The sequence below is a fragment of the Lepidochelys kempii genome, chromosome 3 (genome assembly GCF_965140265.1).
Source record: "Lepidochelys kempii isolate rLepKem1 chromosome 3, rLepKem1.hap2, whole genome shotgun sequence".
NCBI classification, from domain to species: domain Eukaryota; kingdom Metazoa; phylum Chordata; order Testudines; family Cheloniidae; genus Lepidochelys; species Lepidochelys kempii.
In genome coordinates this window covers 73,212,166-73,235,559 of record NC_133258.1, presented here as the reverse complement: position 1 = coordinate 73,235,559, position 23,394 = coordinate 73,212,166, and the positions used below count along the sequence as shown (strand labels likewise).

General features: G+C 40.5%; 1 protein-coding gene across 1 annotated transcript in view; it reads left to right on the top strand.

The window, feature by feature from the left end:
• GPR63 (G protein-coupled receptor 63) overlaps positions 1-15,695 on the top strand; it is a 51,331-nt gene extending 35,636 nt beyond the window's left edge. The window contains exon 2 of the transcript XR_012157998.1: positions 15,564-15,695. The gene's annotated coding sequence lies outside the window, so the exon portion shown is untranslated. The remainder of the gene's footprint in view (positions 1-15,563) is intronic.
• Positions 15,696-23,394: the final 7,699 nt, after the last annotated feature.

Sequence of the window (23,394 nt, the reverse complement as noted above, 5' to 3'; positions counted from 1 at the left end):
TTCCCATCTATTATATTCTGAAGATTCTTTGGTATTGAAAATGAAAATGAATTTTTTTTTTATTACTTTGCAGTTATCTCAGTGTTGTTCAGTCAAAGCATGAAGCTGTCACAACTTTCATGTGTACAAATCTGTTGCTAAAATGAGTTTTCTATATTCCTAAGGGATGTTGCATTTCTTGGATAGTTTTACTACTTATGTAAAGGTATTTAGTTATATAGAGAAGAAAATGCTTTTTCTCTTTTCTTCCTCTGTTGATTTTCACTTTTATGCCTGATACTTTTATAATTTTATTTGGTTTTATGCTTAGATGACTGCCAGATTTTAATGTTCTTTCTAAGAACGTGAGAGATTTTTCACTCTCAAGTCATGCAATGTTGCCCTCCTTGAAAGATTTATTGGTTCATTTTTCTGTGACAGCAGAACTCCAGAACACACATTTGTTGCAGCGAAAAGGGTGAAGAATTTCTTAAAAGTCAGTTTTTCCTGGAGCCACGACTTTGTCATTATGAACTGGTTTAATCTTTTTGAACAGTAGTAATTTACCTATGTGGAGAAACCTTGAATTTACTGTTTTAAAAACAAATTGTTAAGTAGAATTGTGTTGTATTTTCTGTACATATCACACCCATGAAAATAACTCAAAAACAAAAAAGGAAAATAAACATGAACATTCTTCAACCATGTGGGGAAAGTCTGTGACATTAAGAAATTGTTATATTCACACTCAGATGTAGGCCTGTCAAAACGCCTATAATTTTAATATCTGCTTTTATCATTTCAAATATTTTTAAAGCTTCCTTTATAATTCATATAATGAAGACTAATGTCTGCACCATTAGAAACTTTCCTATATTTGTAGCTGTTTTTGTTTCACCCAAAACATTATTTCCTTTATGGTAATTGTACAACAAAATGCAGTAATGCTAAAACTGCTATGGAGATGGTGCCAATATATCTGAAACATATGTTAGCATTTTTAATGAAGGAAAGAGTGAAAGCCTAAAGGAGGATACATAACTTTCTTTATTTCCGTATAAAGTAGATGTGCTACCTTTTAGCTATGACTGAGTAATTAAAATCATCTTGGTGTGGAATAAATAGAACATATGCCACGGGCAGTGGTACAGTACAGCATGATTCATTTCCACACATGACAACGACTTTTATGACTCAATTTCTGTCTATTTGTAAGTGACGGATTATTTCCGTCAGTCGTAGAAATAAGAATTGGGGTGAATTGGATGATAAGCATCTTGTGGTTTTATGGGAATTTTCAGTTAGCAAATGATCGACACCTCTGCCAATAATTTTTGAAAATTATGGAGAATTAATGTTATACTAAAGGACTGGTACAAGGTGATGTGATACCGGTCTAAGGACTTGTCTGCAGAGGGAAACTTCGCTATTGGTAACTGTGGTGAGAGTGCAAGTATAAACAGGATGCTGCTCACATTTTAAGCAGGGATCTAATGCAGGATTGGGGATCCAATATGTCTATGTCATGACTAATTTATGGCTCTACGTAGTGTATAGATTATGTTCACCAGTAAAGGCCCCAGTTTAGCAAAGCACTTTGTGTTTAAATACCATTGACTTCAATTGGACTAAAGCACTTGCTTAAGTGCTTTTCTGTATCAGGCCCATATAGTATAAGTAAATGTGCAGGATTCCAATAAATTGCTCCCCAGTATGAACGGGCCTGGCGGGAAATGTGATGAAATACAATTTATTTCAGCATTTCTAAGGCTAACACTTTCCCCCACAATCAATCTCATCTGAGAAGAAACTGTTGTCTCTAGTAAGTGTTACTTTTTATGCAGTCTGAAAAAAATAGAGTAATCTTGTTATTACAAAAGAAAAAAATTGAAAAAAGAGACATAAAATCAGTGGTACTGCTAATACTTTAAAAACAAATAAATGCTGGTATTTTTGCATACTTCTGTAATTTTGTGAATGTTCAGCAAAACCACAGTTTCTATGGATTGCTACCAGAAGGATGTGCCAGAATTCAGATGCTATTATCAGATATACTAGTAGTTTGCTTTTATGCACAAAATGTTGGTTTTTTATAAGTAAGTTGTGCAACTCTTTTTATAACAATTATGGAAACATTAAAATCTTCAGAAATTTAAATATTGCAGATGATACAATATTCTACAGCTGCAAGCTTTGCATAATGCAACAATTCTAAAGCAGTATGTGTACCTGTTGTATTTGTCAGTGTCTAAAGAATCAGCTTACTGCTATGTGGGTGAAGAACATAGCAACAATCATGCAAACATACTTGTAGCTGTGACTGGCATTCTGCCTCAAGCAGATCGTTGCATGGAAAACCTCTGTGGTTGGTTTGATACGATTTAGTTTTGTTCACCAACAATACAAATTGGAATTCTCTTCTCCCATAACCACCCTCCCTTCTCTTTCCAACATTTTCTAGGACTACTGACCCCTTTTATGTGACTAGCTGACATTTATGGTGTGTGTGTGTGTGTGAGTGCGAGAGATGAAGGTTGTGTGGAACCTATGAAAGTGGACTACGTTTTAGGGTTTGTCTATATGAGGAAACTAAGGAAAGTCTATAGTGTAGATACTTACTACAGTAACAGAATGGTTTTTCTGTCGCTGAAGTAAATCCTCCTCTCCAAGAGGCAGTGGCTGGGTTGATGGAAGACTTCTTCCATTTATCTAGCTGTGTACACACCAGAGTTACGTTGACCTAAATACGGCACACAAGGCACAAAATTTTTTGCAGCCCTGAGTGATGTAGCAAGATCAACCTAAATTTTAGGTGTAGACCACGCCATAGTTTGCTTAATCCCAGAATTTCCTCTAGTATTAAGGGCCTGTCTACACTATAGGTGTACAGCTACAGGACTGCAGCGGTGCTACTGTGGAACTATAGTGTAGATACTTCTTACATCAATGGAAGGGATTTTTCCATCAGTGTAGTTAATCCTACTGTTTTAGAGGTGGTAGCTAAGATGACAGAAGAGTTCTTCCATTGATTTAGCTGTCTGTACACCTCGGGTAGCTCAACCCAACTACGGTGCTTGGTGTGAAATTTTTTCACAGCCCTGGGCAATTTAGCTAGGTCAATCTAATTTTTAAGTGCAAACCAGGGCTAAACTAAGGCCACTTTACTTTTGAATGTGAGAACATCCACATAGGGGGGTTTAATGTTCTTTAACTTCACACCATTAGTTAATCGGTCTTAACTTTCCTGAGTGCCCCTGTGTAGAGAAGCCCTTAATGCAATTGAGTAACTTTGGAGCCCAATTGTCACCATAATGGTGAGGCTCTTTGGAGATTTTTTTATGAGTAAAATTTTTGGATCATTGTTTTGTTTTTGACTTTAGAATACACATTTGTAATTTATTTCAAATTCTGAAAACCAAAAGGCATCCGTCCATAGATCTAGGTGCCCGGCTATCAATTTTATTGTACTGTACAATTCTGTATGTTTCTAAACCCCTAATCAGCCTCACCCCTTAGCGAAATCCTATTGTAGTCAAAATTAACAGATCAACACCCCATTCTGTAGGTACATATAGCTATAATGTCTTCAGAAATACTAGGTGTTGCCATTGTAGGAGACGGCACCAGACTGGACAGGCCCCTGGCTTGTTTCTGTATGGCAAGTTTTTTGTTCTGAGATAGCAGTAATAATTTTTAATTCTTACTGTTTACATTTATTGTTGATCAAAGTTGAATTATAAGGTTAGTAATGGTATTTAAAAGGCCATTTCTTTGTACCTCTTTATTTACTTTTGAGATTCTTTCTATTCATGAGCTCACCTTGACTATGGTGCTAGGAAACTTCGGTGTCTTTGTACGCACAATTGAAGGTCTGTCTTTCTGGTGCTGATTGTGGAAGGCTGGTTTTCTTAATCGACTTTCTCAGAGGAATTCATTACCTTGAAACCTCTGCCTAATAAGAGATGTTTTCAGCTTTTGAAGTTCAACTAATTTCCATGAAGGATGACATTACTAAGCAACAGATTCTGTGGAGTGTCTCTCGAGGAGCAGAAGCTACAGTACACACAAAAAGTAAAAGAAAATTCCAGTACCAGAAGCAGCAGGGAAAATAATTGATGAAATGACATCCTAGATAGAGCAATCAGACCTAATATCACATACAGCATATCTGTCCAGGAGAAGAGGCTTCTTGGAGGCCAGTCCTATACTGTGGCTTGAACTCCTCCAAGAACTAAGGACCATCACCACCTCTGCTCGAAGTGCAAGGTGCATTTCTTTGACCTTGCATTCTCTAACATAAATACATAGCAACATATACACTTAAAAAAACCCCAAAAGCAAAGCACATTAAGCACACACAGTTCACCCCCAGAGGAGAGTGAACCACACATGCCACATGTTAGTCACATCGCTTAATGAACTACTGGAAGATGCACAGATATTATGGTGATGTGGATGGTACAAGAATCTATATAGAGTAGACTAGAATACAGGAATGCTTGCTTCTTAGGCCGTAAAGCATAATGTCACTTCTCCATATTGGTTTTGCTGTCTGGTTTTACTATGGCTAAGTGTACACTGGCACTTTTGTCAGTATAACTTATGTCACTCAGGGGTGTGAAAAAAAAATCCCTCTGAGCGACATGAGTTACAGTGACAGACGTGCCAGTGGACACATAGCCGGTATGGACAGTGCTATGTTGGCAGGAGACACTCTCCTGCTGACATAACTGCTGTCGCTTGTTGGAGGTGGTTTAATTATGTCAATGGGAGACCTCTCTCTCGTCTGCATAGAGCGGTTACGTAAGCGATCTTACAGTATCATAGCTGTATCGATACAGCTGTGCTGCTGTAAGCTTGCTAGTGTAGACCTTACCTATGTTAGAGTGGAACCTTATATACGCATCATGGCTGGAATTATGACAGTTAAATTTTCTAGAGCACTTGTGTACTTTTTGTTTGACTTTGTCCTAGTTGCCACCATAGATACATAGTAGGTGAGCATGCAGAAAACTAAACAAAAGCCTCCCCGCCAAGTTTCCCTATGAATATGCATTTGAATTTTTACATGATTTGTTTTGACCTTGTCCGTGTCCTTTTTTGTGTTCTGTTTGAGCAAACATTCAAGCTCTGTCCAGTTTATTGGCACAAATTTTGCATTATGTGAATTTCCGTATTCATGGCAGAAATGTTTTATATAGTAATCCAATCAGATAAGAAAAACAATACTATGTAATTTAGGTGACTAATCCCAGATAAGTTGTCCAGTATACATTTTGGATGACTATGATCAAGCCAGGAAGTAAAACATTCTAAAAGACAGATTTGACAAATTTGAATGATAAGTACATTCAAGCATATCACAATCTAGTCATGAATGTTCCAGAGACAGAGTGAGTGAGGCAATCTACAGTACATTTGTCAAATTAGTGGTTGCCCAGTGATGGGATGAATCAATGAGTAATCAAAGCTCCTGGTTCTACGGTGCCTCCTCCCAATCTAACATCCAATCATGCCCTAAAGCAGCAGGAGAGAGATCTTATTTAGGCCACCCCCTCATTCAGCTGAAAAGTCCCTGAAAAATCTGCCTATACAACATGCTCTCAACAAAGGAAAAAAGCTAGATTCTGACTATATTTCCCACCCTTCCGAAGCAAAACAAAACAAACAAATCCAAACGCACCCATGTTTGAAACACTCTGTTACTCTGATACTGGGCCTGTCTTGAGCACCGCCTGCCAGTTATAACAAATTGTTCCAGGCTGGGTGGTGCGTTTTATATGTGAACCAATTATGAGGACTAGGCTGAGACAACCAGACTCAAACCCACAGGGCATTAATAGTGGTATAAAGTTAAGCCACAGCATACCACACCAGCTAGTGTAAACATGCCTGTCTTCTGAAAGCAGAAATACTGACTTCTTGTCTTCTCAGATAAGTTTCAATATGTTGGTCTTTCAAACAATATTTTGTTTAATATAATAATAGATGATCCTGAACCACAGGCTCAAATGTTGTGGAAGTTCGGGACTGAACTGGATCCAAACTTTATGGCTCAGTCCTCTGCCTCTACCCCGCTACCCCCCTTCACCCTTTCTCTCTTTTATATTTATATATGGGTTGAACTGGAGCCCTGGCTAAATTTTCCCAAGCCACTGATTTTTGGATGCCCAGCCTAAAAATCTTAAAGGGGCCTAAGGGGCCTGACTTTCAGGAAGGGCAGAGTATCTATTCTGTGAAAATCAGGCCCTTTTATGGTTTCTGAAGGTGGGAAATGTGAGTCAAAATTGAGGCACTCAAAGTCACTAGTCACTTCTGGAAATGACTGAATCTGAATCCCTACTAACTTTAGAGGAGTTCAGATTGACATCTCTATGTGAATTTCACAGCTTTGGCTCATTTCTATTTAAAGATCACATTCTGTATCTGCTGGATGTATTATGTATGCCAGATATCATTACCTTTTCAAAAATTATTGAGCTACTAAGAAACAGGAGTTCTCTTCTTGAATGTATCATCACTCTGTTCCAAGCTTTGGATCCTTTTAATTATGAAATAAGAGGTAAGATATACGCACTGATTAATTGACCACACAGATTATATGTCCAGTACTGGCACAATTAAAATGTGAAAATACAGCTATAGATCATTTAAATATCTGCTTTTGATTATCCTATAGCAGAGAAGTTTGGGTCACAAATACCTGGGAAATTACTTCATTTTAAAAAAATGTACAGTATCTACATAATGTAGTCGCTCCATCTGTTGACTTCAAAGGAGTAAGTAGAAGGAGACATTCCTTTTGATATTGTGTGTTGGATTTAATCAGAGAGCAGTTAACATGTTACATAGGCTTCAGCATGCTGAAAATAACTGTGATGTTCCCTGTCCCTTTTTATTACTCCAAGTATAAATTGCCATAATCAGTTACAGAGTATGTTCATGCACAAGTAACCTAAAATCCACAATGATGTGTAAAACGGTGAATATAATATAAAATCTAGAGATGAGACCAAGCTCCTGAAGAACAAGCTTCTGGATCTGAAGCCTTATACAGATCTTACTCAGGCTTAAATGGCTTGTAGGTCCTTTTGTTGCACATCTGAGAGTGCTTAATGGGGTGGGGTAGTACAAAGGATTTTTTTTGCCTGTTCTCCCATATAGAGAAGTCTTTTAGAATTTGAGAGAATATTTTTTCTCAAGGCTTGTTTTGTTTTTAAAACCATCCTTTAAAATGTAATACATTATATGAAATGTTAAAGGATGGTTTGAAAGCACCATAGAGAAAATATAGTCTCTCAGTTTTTGGAGGTTTTAAAATCCTGGCTTCATCCTTGCCACCTACTTTATAGGAAAAGATTTTAGAAATGTTTTAGAGAGGTGCAAAATTTTGAGGGTTATTTTTGTTGTGTATGTTTCCATCTATAAAGTCAGAATTTCTTAGTTACAATGGCAGGTTTCAGAGTAACAGCCGTGTAAGTCTGTATTCGCAAAAAGAAAAGGAGTACTTGTGGCACCTTAGAGACTAACCAATTTATTTGAGCATAAGCTTTCGTGAGCTACAGTTCACTTCATCGGATGCATACTGTGGAAAATACAGAAGATGTTTTTATACACACAAACCATGGAAAAAATGGGTGTTTATCACTACAAAAGGTTTTCTCTCCCCCCCCCACCCTACTCTCCTGCTGGTAATAGCTTATCTAAAGTGATCACTCTCCTTACAATGTGTATGATAATCAAGGTGGGCCATTTCCAGCACAAATCCAGGGTTTAACAAGAACGTGGATACAATTAACTTAGGCTTGAATAGAGACTGGGAATGGTTGAGTCATTATAAAAAGTAACCTATTTCCCCTTGTTCATTCCTCCTCCCCCCCCCACTCCCACTGTTCCTCAGACATTCTTGTTAAACCCTGGATTTGTGCTGGAAATGGCCCACCTTGATTATCATACACATTGTAAGGAGAGTGATCACTTTAGATAAACTATTACCAGCAGGAGAGTAGGGTCGGGGGAGAGAAAACCTTTTGTAGTGATAAACACCCATTTTTTCATGGTTTGTGTGTATAAAAACATCTTCTGTATTTTCCACAGTATGCATCCGATGAAGTGAGCTGTAGCTCATGAAAGCTTATGCTCAAATAAATTGGTTAGTCTCTAAGGTGCCACAAGTACTCCTTTTCTTTTTAGTTACAATGGGACAATTTCTGCTCTCTTTTACAACAGTGTAAATCTGGAACAAATGAATTGATTTCAGTATAATTGCTGTGGAAGTACCTAGGTATAACTCAGTAGGATTTCACCCCATAAGTTCAGTCTAGTCTAGATCTCAGAGGCAGATTAAAATACATTACACAGAGACAGAAAAGGTATGTTTATTAGTGCTCCACTTTTAAAGGTCTGATACGTCGAGCCATTTCAGGGCTAGAAGCAAATTCTGTCTATCAAATCCAATAGCATGTTGCTACTTTTTCCAGTTCTGATGGATATTGATGGATCAGACATGAAATCTGCCTGTGGTCCAGAACGAAATCTGGTCAGTCCTCCATATCAGGCTAGTGTAATTTTTGGAGAAAAGAAGGAAGTTCTTTTAGTGGCTTTTATTATTACTATTTTATTTTATTTTTATAAAGGCAACTGTTTAAAGTTGAAGAAGGTTTGGGATGTTAGAGTAGTTTTAGCAGAAAAAGCTTTTTGGGCAGAGGGCAAGTGGAGAAGTCAAAGGTGGAGCTTCTCCCCTAGTTTTGCTTACCATTACCTGAGTTGTGTACCTACAGATCTAATATATAATCAATGTATTTGTTAATTATCTGTTTTATGGGAGAATTCCCTTGGCATACAGTCTGCGAAAGAGAACAATATTCATGATGATGATATTCAGTATTCTGTCATTTCTAATGCCAGAATATTAACAATTTGCCCCTCAAAAGGGGGTGGCATCATATTCACATAGTCAGATTTGCAGCATTCCAAAGCTATCTAGGGAAAAAAGAAGCCTTTACTATTCCATTTCAACAGCTTTAATTCACACTGTTCTTTGAGCACCTAAAGCCAGACTGTCCTGATTTCTGGCTTACTAGCAAATGACTTTACAAGACTGAGAGAAAAATAAGCATGCTTGTAGGATGAGTCTGAATAAATCACGCAGACTAGGATGACTGTCTGAGTACCAAGTCTTGATTAATAATGTATTCATGATCTGTGGATCACTTTTCTTCTCCAGAATTCAGGAATACTGCTTAATGACAAGCTTTGTTAAAGAAGAGATTTACATTTTTTCCCCTTCAAGTGGAGTAGACCATCAGAGTGATAGCATATTTTAACTTTTTCCCTGTGTTCCTGTTCAGGACTATTTTATCTAAGTAATCATCAGCCCTCCATAAACCATGCGCTTTGAATAGTACTGTGTCCTACTGAACTCAGTGCATGTCAGAAGACTATAGGTAATGTAGTTTAGGAGAGAATTTAGGTAATTTAGTTTAGGAGAGAATTTATATAACAGAATCTGGTTTTATATTGTCTTTCATACCTAGGGTATCTCAAAATGCTTTACAAGGTAATGAGTTGGACAGTGGTAAGGCAGAAAGAGCATGGCCTCAGCCCTGAATCCTCTCCTGAAGTTAGGGGCCTTAGCCATGTCAGGCTGTACTCACACAAAAATGAGAAAAAGGAGCTGTCCACGCTGCCAGACCCTCTCCCCTTATATTTCCAATAGTCCAGGGACTTAAACTTGGGTTTGCCACATGAATATCCTAACCACCAGGCTGTGGAGTCAATCTCTCACACTTGTTCTCTCTCTGGCCCAATAAATATTTAAATAATGTATAAAAAATGGAACAGCTTCAACAGGCAAGAGACCCACCCCAGCATACTCCATAGTCCTGTGGTTAGTGCACTTCTCCGGGAGATGAGAGACCTGGGTTAAAGTCCCTGGTCCATGTGGGTATTTAAGTCTTCCACATCTGAGTGAATCGTCTAACCACTGGGCTATTCGGTATAAGGAGGTGGCTACTGCCTCCTTATTTTGTGCAGGCACTAATATGGTAGGTAGCCTCTGAGAATGCCTGCTGGACCAGGGGCTGCAGGCAAGATAGGTGGGGGAACGCCTAGTTTGAGGATCCTACTGGGAGCTGGGCACCAAGCTCCTCAGCAGGGTCAGGATACAGATGGCTGTGCACATGCGTGTGGACAGAAATGTAGGTGCTTTGGGGACTTTACTGGCAGAAACTTAGCGCTGATGGGAGGGGTGGACAAAATTTTTGGCCCAAAGGCCACATTGGGGTTGCAAAACTGTATGGAGGGCTGGTAGGAAAGGCTGTGCCTCTGCAAACAGCCTGGCCCCCACCCTCTATCCGTCCCCTCCCACTTCTCACCCCCTGACTGCCCCCCTCAGAACCTCTGACCCATCCAACCCCCCCCCACTCCTTGTCCCCTGACTGTCCTGTCCCTGTCCCACCCCTAACCGCCCCCCCTGCCCCCTGACAGGACCCCCGGGACCCCTGACCCATCCAATGCCCCCCCTCCTTGTCCCCTGACTGCCCCCTCCTGGGACCCCCATCTCTAACTGCCCCCCCAGGACCTCACCCCCTATCCAACCTCCCCCGGGACCCCCCCCATTCAACCCCCCCTGCTCCCTGTCTCCTGACCGTCCCTCCCCAAACCTCCACCCCATCCAACCACCCCCTGTCCCCTGACTGCCTCCCGGGACCTCCTGCCCCTTATCCAATCCCTCCACCCCCTTACCAGGCCGCTCAGAGCAGCAGGACTGGCTTATTGGAAAGCCTGGGAGGTGGGCGGGCAGAAGCTGCGCTGCCCTCGCGGCGGCATAGGTGCAGGGGAGGAGGGACAGCGGGGGATGGGCCGGGCTCTAGCCTCCTCGGCCGGGAGCTCAGGGGCCAGGTAGGACGGTCCCGCGGGTCGAATGTGGCCCGTGGTCCGTAGTTCGCTCCCCTCTGGCCTATGGACTTTAGAGGCCTATGGGGTTAGGTGTTAGCTGAGTGGAAGTTTTGGATCTAAATTTTAGACTTGGACACTTAAAGTGGCAGTTAGGCACCTAAATTCATAGCCTCTAGTGTCTCCCTGATGAATCAACATAGATATTTCCTTTTATTCCCTGTAACCAAGTACATGTTTGCTTTCACAGGCTTGTATTTGCAATGTAGCAAATGGGCCTATTACAGATACACTTTAACATCACATCTTGTCTACTTCCCAGTAAACAGTAATGTGAGACACAAAACTAACTGTTAAAATGGTTCCTTGTTATTGCACTTACCTGCTCCTCATATGTCTTCCAAATTGCACCTGCTTTGTCTACTGCCAAAAGCAAAGCTTTAACTGCTGTCAGCCTTTCTAAAGCAATACAAGGGTGGAAAAGTAAGTAGAGTTCAATCTTCCTGATCATGTATCTTTTGCAGCAATCTTATTCTAGAATCTTTGTGGTTGTTGATGTGGAAAGCTGACCAAAAACACAGTGTGAATTTCAGATACCAGGTTGGGGCGGCAGTACAGGAAAATTATATGTATATATTTTTAAAGAATATCCATCATCCTTATACTGTACTTACATTGTCCAGCAGTATCAGCCTTGTTTGCAGGGGTTTTGTGCCACTCCAGTGTTGCAAAGCAGCCATAAACCCAGTTTACCCAGCTAGTTAAATTGGATTTACTGTTACTTTATATCATCAGTGGCACATGGCAATGAAAGTGAATCTAGCCCATAGTTTAGCCCATAGCCCAGAACAAACCATCTGTGAAAGAATCTAGTTTTCCATCCGTTAATCTGTTGAGCAGCGTTTCCTTTGTCACAAACAGTATCAGTACACAGAAAAGACGGAAGCTTCAGTTTCAAAATGGATTATGTCTTTGTGCCATTTAAGATGATTTGATATGATCATTGATAGATGTCAGAATTAAATGAAATCATTCCTATTTTATGAAGCTATGGGGTTTTTTTTAGTTCCTTCGCTGAGTTGCAATCTTAGTGAACCTGTAGTTATCTCTGCCCTGCAAGGCACACATACCAATATACTACAATTAGGACCTGATCTTGTGAGGTGTTGAGTACTAATCATGAGAGTAAGGTTTATAGGATTGGGCCCCTACCTTGTGGCAATATGGCAAACACTGCATATATTGTAGACATAGTAATTATGTAATTAAGCAGATGTGGGTAATTACACTTGGAAATGTCAAGTAATTCAAAGGTTAATTACTATGTAACTTGTTTATTAAACAGAACATATTGTGATTATGCTTTAGTTTTAAAAACAGAACCACATTATTACCCAGAAACTATTAAATACACATAATTATCCAGTGATTATTACACGGTCCTTACCATGTACTTGTAAGGAGTCAGAATCTTCCGTGGGTGTGACTCATTTGTGGCAGGAGCTAGGAATTTTAAACACCACCCACTTTGTGCATTGACCCTGTGAGGCAAGGCTGCACTCAGAGGTATAAGGGGTTTGAAGGTCACTTCAACTGAAATACGACGGTCAATGTGTTGTAACACCTGTTTTCTTTCTTGGGTATACTTAGGTGCTTAGGCTATGGTTTCCGTGAACGCCCCTTCCTCCTCTCCCTCCTCCCGCTGTCCTTTACATTATTTCAAGTACATGGACAACTGCTGACATTCCTAAGCACTCTCTCCCTAAGTTATTGAGTTAACAGTTCTCAGACTTAGCAGTGTGATTCTTCTAGAAAACCTTGGAGTTTCTCTGAACTGCCACACTTTATTTTCTTACTATAGTTTACTCTGTTAATGTTTGCAGTGGTTAAGTCACACAGTGAAATCTCCATGCACTGTTTTGATAATGTAGGGGTAGAAGTTTTGCTAAATTCTCAAGAAAACTTACAGCAGAATAAAATCCTTGCTAATGCACACACACAGCGACAGCACCCCAATTATTATTAAATCTTTGACAAGGCTTGTTCATTTCTTCTTTGGATAGCAGCGGTGGTTTACTTGTGATCTTTGTCAAGAGCTATTTCCTTTCTCTGCACAAAGTTTATAACTTGCACCGGAAACCTAAGAATTTCAGACAAATATTTCACCTAGGCATACCTATTACTTCAATAGGTAGCTCTTAAAAGGAGGAGTCAAAACACATCATCCGATAGCTCCACGTCTAGCTCAGTGTGTTTATGACGATTATGTTTAGAAGGATGAAGGTATTTTCTATAAATTTCAGTGGATAATTTATGATTTCAAAGTAGCTTTTTTATTGAGGTATCAGATTGTTGTTTCTTCAAAATGTAATGACTGTAGAAGTCAGTCCAGGTACATTCGCTTCAGAAATAGTCATATTTATAATATCTTATTGTTGTCGGATAGAAATTAAGTATGAGCACATCAATGGACTATAAATGCAATTTGTAATAGTGGTAATCTTTTATTGTTAACTATGGAAAAAATTTCATCTTTTTTTGGTGGCGAAAGAAATTAACGACTGACATTTTACAGATTAAAATACAAGTTGTTGTAAGACTAGGCAAATATTCAGTACACCCATACCATTCTCAAAAGTAGCACACCAGGGCCATATACTTCCTTTTTTCAAAAACCCAGAGTCAGTGGAATTTGCACTGGAGTTCTTCAGGGAAGGTGATGTGGGGAACAGAATCCTTTTGTTTCCTGTGGCCACTAAAGCAGCCAGGCTTTGGCTTGTGGGTGCAAATCCTTGTCCCCCATACCCAATGACTCGCAATACTACTGCATTTGGGGGCCCCATAGAGCATAAGTTCTGACCCTCCAATACAGGATTTCTGCTGCCTTTATAGTATATCATCAAATCCATTGTCTTTTTGGGCCCCGTATGCCTGTGGAAGGGTATGGATAAGGGGAGGACAGAGTTTGGATCTGAAAAGTTATCTTAAAATAGGAAACATTTTATATCCCAGTTGACCCCTATGCAGCATACAAGGTGTTAATACATTGTGAACAAAGTGTGCCACCTCTGGGATGGAGGATAGCAGGGCTGCATAGTCATTGCATAACAGTGAAGGTGGGCAGGTAAAATTTTGCCTGTATAATCTGGGAGCTAGATCCACAAAGGGATGTAGGCACCTAAATCCAAAATTCAGATCCTTAAACCACACCTCCTGCCTAACATAGGTGCTTAAATTCCCATGGCACCTAAGTTTCTGCTGCTACAGTTCCCTTGGCAACTACCCTTCTGCTGGTGGGTACGAGCAAAGCTGCCTCAGTCCTGAAGCCCAGCACATAGCTCATGCCTTAGGCCTGGTGGGAGTCAAACTAGCTGTTCCTCCTCCTATCTCACCTGTGGGGCCTGTACAAAACACAAGAGGAGGCAGATGAGGTGGTGGAAATACTCATTAGCTCAGAATAGGCAACCTGGATTCAAATCCCTGTTCCCATCTCTCACATCCTCGGCGAGTGTTTTTACCACAGAACTATTGGGTAAAAGGGGGGAGCATAGCACCACCATCTCTTTTTTTTTTTTTTTTTTTTTTAATTTGCGAGAAAGGTCTCACCTCATTTAAGTGCCTAACTCCAGGAGGGGGCTCATGGGGATGATGCTTTCTGTAAAGTGCCTGTCTTCCTTTGTGGGGCATAGCTTAGGCCAAACCTCTCTCCTTGGCATTTTCTATTTGTTAATTTAGGCAGCTCCCTTCTCATCGTGTTGGCTTTTGTGAATCCTATTTTTAGGCCTCTAACTCTGGCCATGCATTGTATAGGGCACCTGGGCACCTAACTCAGGGCTGTCAGTTCCACTGGGTAGCAGGGTGCCTGATTCTAAGTCCCATCTATGGATCTAGCCCCAGAGGAAAAATCTCTGTTTTTACATCCTGTTCCATGGGATCATGAGATGGTCGAGTTCAGGATCCTGACACAGGGAAGAAAGGAGAGCAGCAGAATACGGACCCTGAACTTCAGAAAAGCAGACTTTGACTCTCTCAGGAAATTGATGGGCAGGATCACCTGGGAGGCTAATATGAGGGGGAAAGGAGTCCAGGAGAGCTGGCTGTATTTTAGAGAAGCCTTATTGAGGGTGCAGGAACAGAAAAGGGAAGCTTACAAGAAGTGGAAACTTGGACAGATGACTAGGGAGGAATATAAAAATATTGCTTGAGTATGCAGGGGTGTAATCAGGAAGGCCAAAGCACAATTGGAGTTGCAGCTAGCAAGGGATGTGAACGGTACAAGAAGGGTTTCTACAGGTACGTTAGTAACAAGATAATCAGGGAAAGTGTGGGACCCTTACTGAATGGGGGAGGCAACCTAGTGACAGATGATGTGGAAAACGGGGAAGTACTCAATGCTTTTTTTGCCTTGGTCTTCACAGCCAAGGTCAGCTCCCAGACAACTGCACTGGGCAACCCAGTATGGGGAGGAGGTGAGCAGCCCTCAGTGGTGAAAGAACAGGTTAAGGACTATTTAGAAAAGCTGGACATGCATAAGTCCATAGGTCCGGATCTAATGCATCCGAGGGTGCTGAGGAACTTGGCTGATGTGATTGCAGAGCCATTGACCATTATCTTTGAAAATTCGTGGCGATTGGGGGAGGTCCCAGATGACTGGAAAAAGGCAAATATAGTGCCTCTCTTTAAAAAAGGGACGAAGGAGAATCCGGGGAACTACAGGCTCATGTCAGTCCCTGGAAAAATCATGGAGTGGGTCCTCAAGGAATCCATTTTGAAGCACTTGAAGGAGAGGAAGGTGATCAGGAACAGTCAACATGGATTCATCAAGGGTAAGTCATGTCTGAGCAACCTGATTGCCTTCTATGATGAGATAACTGGCTCTTTCACTGGAGAAAGCGGTGGATATGATATATCTTGACTTTAGCAAAGCTTTTCATATGGTCTCCCACAGTATTCTTGCCAGCAAGTTAAAAAAGTGTGGATTGGATGAATGGACTATAAGGTGGATACAAAACTGGCTAGATCATCGGGCTCAACAGGTAGTGAGCAATGGCTCAATGTCTAGTTGGCAGCTGGTATCGAGTGGAGTGTGCCAGGGGTCGGTCCTGTGGCCAGTTTTGTTCAACATCTTCATTAATGATCTGGATGATGGGATAGATATGCTGAAAGGTGGGGATAGGGTCCAGAGTCACCTAGACAAATTGGAGGATTGGGCCAAAAGAAATCTGATGAGGTTCAACAAGGACAAGCGCAGAATTCTGCACTTACGACAGAAGAATCCCATGCACTGCTACTGGCTAGGGATTGACTGGCTAAGCTGCAGTTCTGCAGAAAAGGACCTGGGAATTATAGTGGATAAGAAGCTGGATATGAATCAACAGTGTGCCCTTGTAGCCAAGAAGGCTAACGGCATATTGGGCTGCATTAGTAGGAGCATTGCCAGCAGATTGAGGGAAGTGATTATTCCCCTCTATTCGGCACTGGTGAGGCCACATCTGGAGTACTGTGTCCAGTTTTGGTTCCCCACTACAGAAAGGATGTGGACAAATTGGACAAAGTCCAGTGGAGGGCAATGAAAATGATTAGGGGACTGGGGCACATGACTTACAAGGAGAGGCTGAGGGAACTGGGCTTATTTAGTCTTCAAAAGAGAAGAATGAGGGGGGATTTGATAGCAGCCTTCAACTATCTGAAGGGGGGTTCCAAAGAAGATGGAGCTAGGCTGTTCTTAGTGGTGGCAGATGACAAAACAAGAAGCAATGGTCTCAAGTTGCAGTGGGGGAGGTCTATGTTGGATATTAGGAAAAACTTATTTCACTAGGAGGGTGGTGAAGCACTGGAATGGATTACCTATGGAGGTGGTAGAATCTCCATCCTAAGAAGTTTTTAAGGCCTGGCTTGACAAAGCCCTGGTTGAGATGATTTAGTTGGGGTTTGTCCTACTTTGAGCAGGGGGTTGGACTAGATGGCCTCCTGAGGCCTCTTCCAACCCTAATTTTCTATGATTCTATGATCTTTAATTTACAGACAAATTTGTCCCAATGTCATCATTTTTCAGCAGCTATAGAAATCAGAATGCCAAGTGCCAATGTCGATGAGTGCGGAAAAGGAACACGGTATGCTAAAAATTAGAGGAGAACAAGCTGTTTTAAGAATTTGTCCTTGGGGCCATCTGCTATGTAGTGTAAATCTCTCATGGGGTTTGGTGTACTTGTGGAACTAGACAATATGCCAAATAGATTGATTTAAAGTGAACTGGAGGTCTTTTAGGACCCCTCTAATGTTTGCACATCATATGGGAAATGCAATCAACTAATGTTTAAAGACACTTGCAGTACTTAGCTACAGAAATTCAAAGAAACTTAATCCTGAATTATCTTGGATGGTTATCTTGTAGGATGTAGTTAGTTGCTTGGGGAGAAAATTTTTAAACTGCCTGAAATGTACTCCAAATGTTATAAATTCAATCTAGGTAGCCAATTCTAGAAGTTAGGCTCTAAATATTTTTGGGTTCCAATTGGTCTACAACAAAAGATTTTAAAGCAGAGAAGACAATTCTGAGAGAATTGAAATAGATTATGGCTTTGCATGACACTTTTCATAGTTATGATACCCCAAAGCACTGAACGCACCAATGTATTAAATACTGTACTATGCAGCTAGACTTGGCAGTTATTTTGAGCTCCACAATAGCTCAGACATAGCCTTAGATATTAAAACCTATTTTATTGAGAGAGAGAAAATTAATGCCCTAGTCTTTCTGAAGGCTGGCAATTGGGGGCCAAATTCTGCTCTGTAATAAATCTGGAGTGATGTCATTACAGTCAATGGAGGTACTCTGGAGGTACACTAGTGTTATTTTGAGCAGAATTTGGCACTAGTACTTTAACTTCCATCTGGAAAGTCACTAAAGATGAGCAAAGGGGCAGACTTTCTCCACATTTCATCTGAAAGACAGAATAACATGTTAATAGTGTATTTTCATTTCCATGGTTTAGTACTTGACTAAAAAAATGACAATTTCAATAATTAAAAAGTATCCATTGTTGGAGACAAAAAACCATATAATCACAGTATATCCTTTCCTAACTGAAAGTGCTGCAGCTTTATTGACTATTCTGTTTTGTCAGTGGTTGATTAAACTTTTCTATTTTCCATGCAAGTCAGGATTCAAGATGTCATTATTAGTACCACCACTACACAGTAGTGGTGACTAATTACACCCTGCCTGAAACCACAAGTAGCCTTTGGCATTGTGTTGGAGTGATTTATCTTCCTCAAAGTAAATTGCATTCTTGGGTGAAGACTAGAGTGACACAGTCACTAGAATCCCAATCAACTACAAAGCCATCACACAATATCTTGGAAGTTTCTGTTACAAAGTGAGAGAGCACAGAAGCTCTCTGAGACAAGAAAATATTGATCTGCTTGGGAAGCATTAATTAACATTTGTAGGAAAGCAGAACAGCTTTTAAAGTGGACAGTGCTATCCTTCCATTCACTACTTCCAGCTTTCCTTCATTCATTGTCCAATGAATAACAATAACATTTACTGTACAATTAGTCTATGGAGCAAGAATGTCTATAATCAATAAAAGATCTTCAAATGTGAGCTCCCTGTTTTCATGTTGTTTTGCTTTTACTGTAAAGTTGGGTTTAACAATTAAATTAATTCATAGATTCATAGATATTTAGGTCAGAAGGGACCATTATGATCATCTAGTCTGATCCCCTGCACAACGCAGGTCACAGAATTTCACCCACCACTCCTACAAAAAAACAAACAAACAAAAAAACCCTCACACCTATGTCTGTGCTATTGAAGTCCTCAAATCGTAGTTTAAAGACTTCAGTAAGAATTTAATAAAGTGGATTAATGTTAAAACATCAACCCATAAATCCTTGGTCTATCATAGTTCTCTTTGTAAAGGAGTTTACTTTTAAAAATGTTTGCCATCAAGTTTTAATGGATTTCTTTCTGGTTTTATTCATAAGACAAACTTTAAGGGGCTGATTACTTCAGCTACCAACGCAGTCTCTGTGTGTTGTATGGCAACATTCCAGGCAGGCCACAAATAAATGCAGGTTATTATGAAACTTCATAGCACAATTGACAGACCTTTCCTACCATAAGTTTGGTAAAGAGGCAACTGATTTTGTCATATCTGGCAATGACGATTGTGTCAGGAAGCTTACATGAAGCAGAGCTGGCGAAACTAATCAGTTGATTTCACCATCCTGACTTTCGGTTTCTTCTCTTGAGGTCCATCTGCTACAGCTGGATCAGAAATCCCAGCTAGCATATACTGCAGGACTCCACCTTTCCATCCTAGATGACTGTATAAATGCAGTCCTAAATCATTGTACTTAAAACTAAGTGGGTGGGAGGTGTAATTAATTAACATGGGAGCTTGAATTGTCCAAGATCCTTTCCCTGAGTTCTCTGCCACCTTAAAGTTCTTTTTTACAAGGATAAGATTCTAGAGATGTGGAAGAACAGACCCAATTCATCAAACATTTAAGCACATGCATAATAAGTTCCATTGAAGACAAGGACTTAAGCACTTGCTTAAATTTTTTGCTGAATAAGGATGGACTTAGGAATTTACTTACATGCTTTCTTGAATCGTGGCTTGCCCCTCTATCTTCTTTCTGGTCTGTTTGACTGCACTTCCTCAGGTATTAGGTCTCATGCCCTTACCAGTCTTTGGGTGAAATTTCTCAGTTCTCCCACTCTTAGGGTCTGGGTCAGGGTCAGGGTCTGGGAATAACATCCTGGCTATAACAACCACTTATTGCTGTGCAGGTCCAGCTTGACACTTGTGTTTCCCTCTTTGGGAGTCTGTGATAAGCAACCTTAAACATACTTATTTTATGAACAGCAAAGAGAAAAAAGCATTAGAGAAAATTATTTTAAAAAATAGCGATTTACTTTCATTTTACCTTTCACTTCACCACAAGCTAAGGTTAGATGGGCTTCCCTCCTGAGTTAAAGGAACAGGACAAGGTCTAGCTTACATTCGTCTAAAAAGCCCAGGAGTTCTTGCAACTCAGCCTGGTCTCCCTTTCTTCTTCCTCCAGTCTGTTCCCCCCCCCCACCCTTTCAGGAAAATGCCCCTTTTCTCAAAACCCCACTTCTTTGTGTGAGCCCAGTTACAATATATCTCAATAGCTTTTGTTACAGGGCCTAGGTGTGAAGTCTTCCCTTTGCCTCAAACTGGCTTTTCTCACTTGGCCAGCCAAGCCTGTGCTCTGTAATGTTTGGAAAGATAATTTGAACATACCTCCTAAAACGTTCAGATGAGTGATAGCTCAACAAAGGAATACATCCGATGAAGTGAGCTGTAGCTCACGAAAGCTTATGCTCAAATATATTTGTTAGTCTCTAAGGTGCCACAAGTACTCCTTTTCTTTTTGCGAATACAGACTAACACAGCTGCTACTCTGAAACTCAACAAATAATGTATCAGTATATTTTGTAGGAAAAATCAGTTAAAACTGACTAAAGTCAGCCTACTCCTTCCTAAAGCAGATGTTATTAACAACAATTCTCTCAAACAAGTAGAATTTGCCCCTCTGCTCTTTAAGATCATGCTGTTGTGTTCTAAACAGACCAGGTTGAAGCAGAAGTAAAATATGTCAATAAGAAAAAAGACAGGCAATGTAAAAACTGTGTAGGCAGGAAGATTTAAAACAGATGGAAAGTTACATAATTTAAATTCTGATTTCATGTTACAAAGTAAACTTTTAAAAATATTGAAATTACCTTTTGTGAGTTTAAATGCAAACAAATGTACTTTCTTCAGACAAGATGTCCACTAAGTGATGAACTGTCTGGAATTGCAGAGTCAGAGCTGCCTCTCTTTGAAATTAATGGCAACACTCCCAGGAGTGCAGATCTCAGTTCTGTGCTTCATCTCTACTGAAAAATGGGGGAAGATGACTGTGGCCACAGGTGTGCATCAACCGGCATGTTGTTGTTTTCATCTCCCCTATGTTCTGTTCAATATAGGAGTGACGGATCGTAGATGCCCATTGGGTACCTTTACCTTATGTTCTAACGCTCATTTTCCTTCCCTGCATTCTTTCACAAAACAGATTTTATTATAGACTCACTGTAGTGACTCCAAAGTTAAGGCTGTAACTCACCTGTTATGAGCTCGACTTTGACCGTATCCCCACACCAATCAGCAAATTGCTTTTAAAAAGTCCCTTCCATCTGAAATTGTCATGCACAGTATGAACTCTAGGCAGAGGAAATTTTCCTAGGAGAGTTTCAGATTAATTGGACAGTCTATTTTGCAGACACTGAACTCAAAATAAAACTGACAGGACAATTCACTATTTGAAAAAGCCTGCAATGTTTTCTGTAAAATCTTATCTCAAAGCCAACTTGACCTAGAAATGTCAGTATTTTGGAAATATTTGCTATTGTGGATTTTTGGAAGTTTGGATGCTTCAAGGAGTCTCAAGAGACTTTATCAATTTAGCCATTTTTAGCAATTCTGAAATAATTTTAAATAACCCCCATGCCTGCTACACTTCCCAGATGCACTCTTGCCCAATGCCATCAGGAGAAACTATCAGTACCTAACTATAAGTTTGCCAGCTGCAACCTGGGAAAATGGAGTCACATTGTGTCCCAGGAAATTTCTGTCAGAACCAGAACCAGAAGTAAAATGTTCTGAGTCCCAATCCAGTGCCCTAACCAAAAGACCATTCTTTGTCTCTTCCATTATTTCACCTCAAATATTCCCAAATTTAGAACACTAACAGAACACTGCACCTCCCAGAGACACAACAAATGTCAAGGCGAGACTAACTGCTTTGAGAGCACTTAGAAGAGCTCAGCTATAATTTAGACCAGGGATTCTCAAACTTCATAGCACCACGACCACCTTCTGACAACAAAAATTACTTCATGACCCCAGGAGGGGTGGGATCAAAGCCTGAGCCTGCCCAAGCCCCACTGCCCTGGGTGGGGGGACCAAAGCCTGACCTCCACCACCCTGGGAAAGGGGGCCAAAGCTGAAGCTCAAGGGCTTCAGCCCCAGGCAGGGGACCTGCAACCTGAGCCCTGCCACCCAGGGCTGAAGCCCTCAGGCTTTGGCTTCGGCCCTGGGCCGTGGGGTTCAGGCTTCAGCCTTGGGTCCCAGCAAGTCTAAGCCAGCCCTGGTGACCCCATTCAAAGAGGGTCACAACCCACTTTGGGGTCCTGACCCACAGTTTGAGAACTGCTGATTTAGACCTTCATCATGAAGAAGAATGGTCCAATGGTTAGAACACTAGCTGGAGAGAAGTGTTCAATTCCCTGCTTTGCTACAGACTTCATGACTGACCTTGAGTCTGTCCATAAGGACTTAACAGCACAAAGAAATTTACTGCCATAGTTATGCCATTGGAACACTCTTATTCAGAATAACGGTGGCCTTTTTTGGGTGTAGCTTATGTCACTTCTACATAAGCTAAGTCAAAAAAGACCACTGCTGTGCTGAAGAGAGTGTCCACCCAGGGAGTTATACCCATATATCTGTAGTGTTATAATTGTACCGTATAGTAATGTCAGTAAATTTCCCCATGTAGACAGACTGTTATTCTCTCTGTGCCACAGTTCTCCATCTGTAAAATAGGGATAACAGCACTTCTCTATCTCACAAGGGTATTGAGGATAAATACTTTAATGATCAGGAGGTGCTCAGTTACTACAGTAATGGGGCCATATTAGTACCTTAGATAGATCTGAAAATCAGGTAGATGGGAAGGAGAGGTATGTTGACTTATTCTTTTAGGGTTAGATTCTTTATTCACGGGGAGTCTCCAGGTTCCAGTAAAACCAATGGGACTGCTTGTGGAGTAAAGCAGGTTTGACATGACTAAAGGTAACCAAATTGGTCCCATGATTTTTAGTGTTGTTTTAGTCTGTTAAAGGAAAAGACAAAATAAGAAACTTGGCTTCTGTTTAATTTCATCTGGCTTATATGAAAAGACTCAGCCAAACCAGTAGTAAATAAACTGGCCAGGTGGTGAGCCAATAGGTGGTTATAGAAGCAAAAATACACATAACCTTCTGTGGTTCCTATGGGGTTCTACGACACAGAAAACCCATATCATTTATGGTAAATAGAGCTGTAAGTCACAGACAAGCAAAAATGCATGAACAGAAAAGGAAATTGTTCAGCAGGCAGAGAAAGCAAACCTGCTCCCTTTATCCTTTCCCCATCTGTTGTCCTCCATTGAGAAATTGAGAAGGAAATCATTGGGGATTCCCAATCTGTTTCGGCCAAAAGTTTTGGTTTTATTTTATTTAAAATTGGTCACATTGCTGAATCTGTGTATTTTGTTTTATTGCTGGCAGCTTCCTCATACGTCACATCTATTACTTTTCTCCTACAGCTTCCCTTTTCAAAATATGCTGTAACTTAATGCAGTATAAGCTTAATATTTATCAAAATTCAGGCAACCAAAAATTCCAGTAAGAAATTCTGAAAACGCTGAAATCCCATTGTAACATTTTTGCAGTCT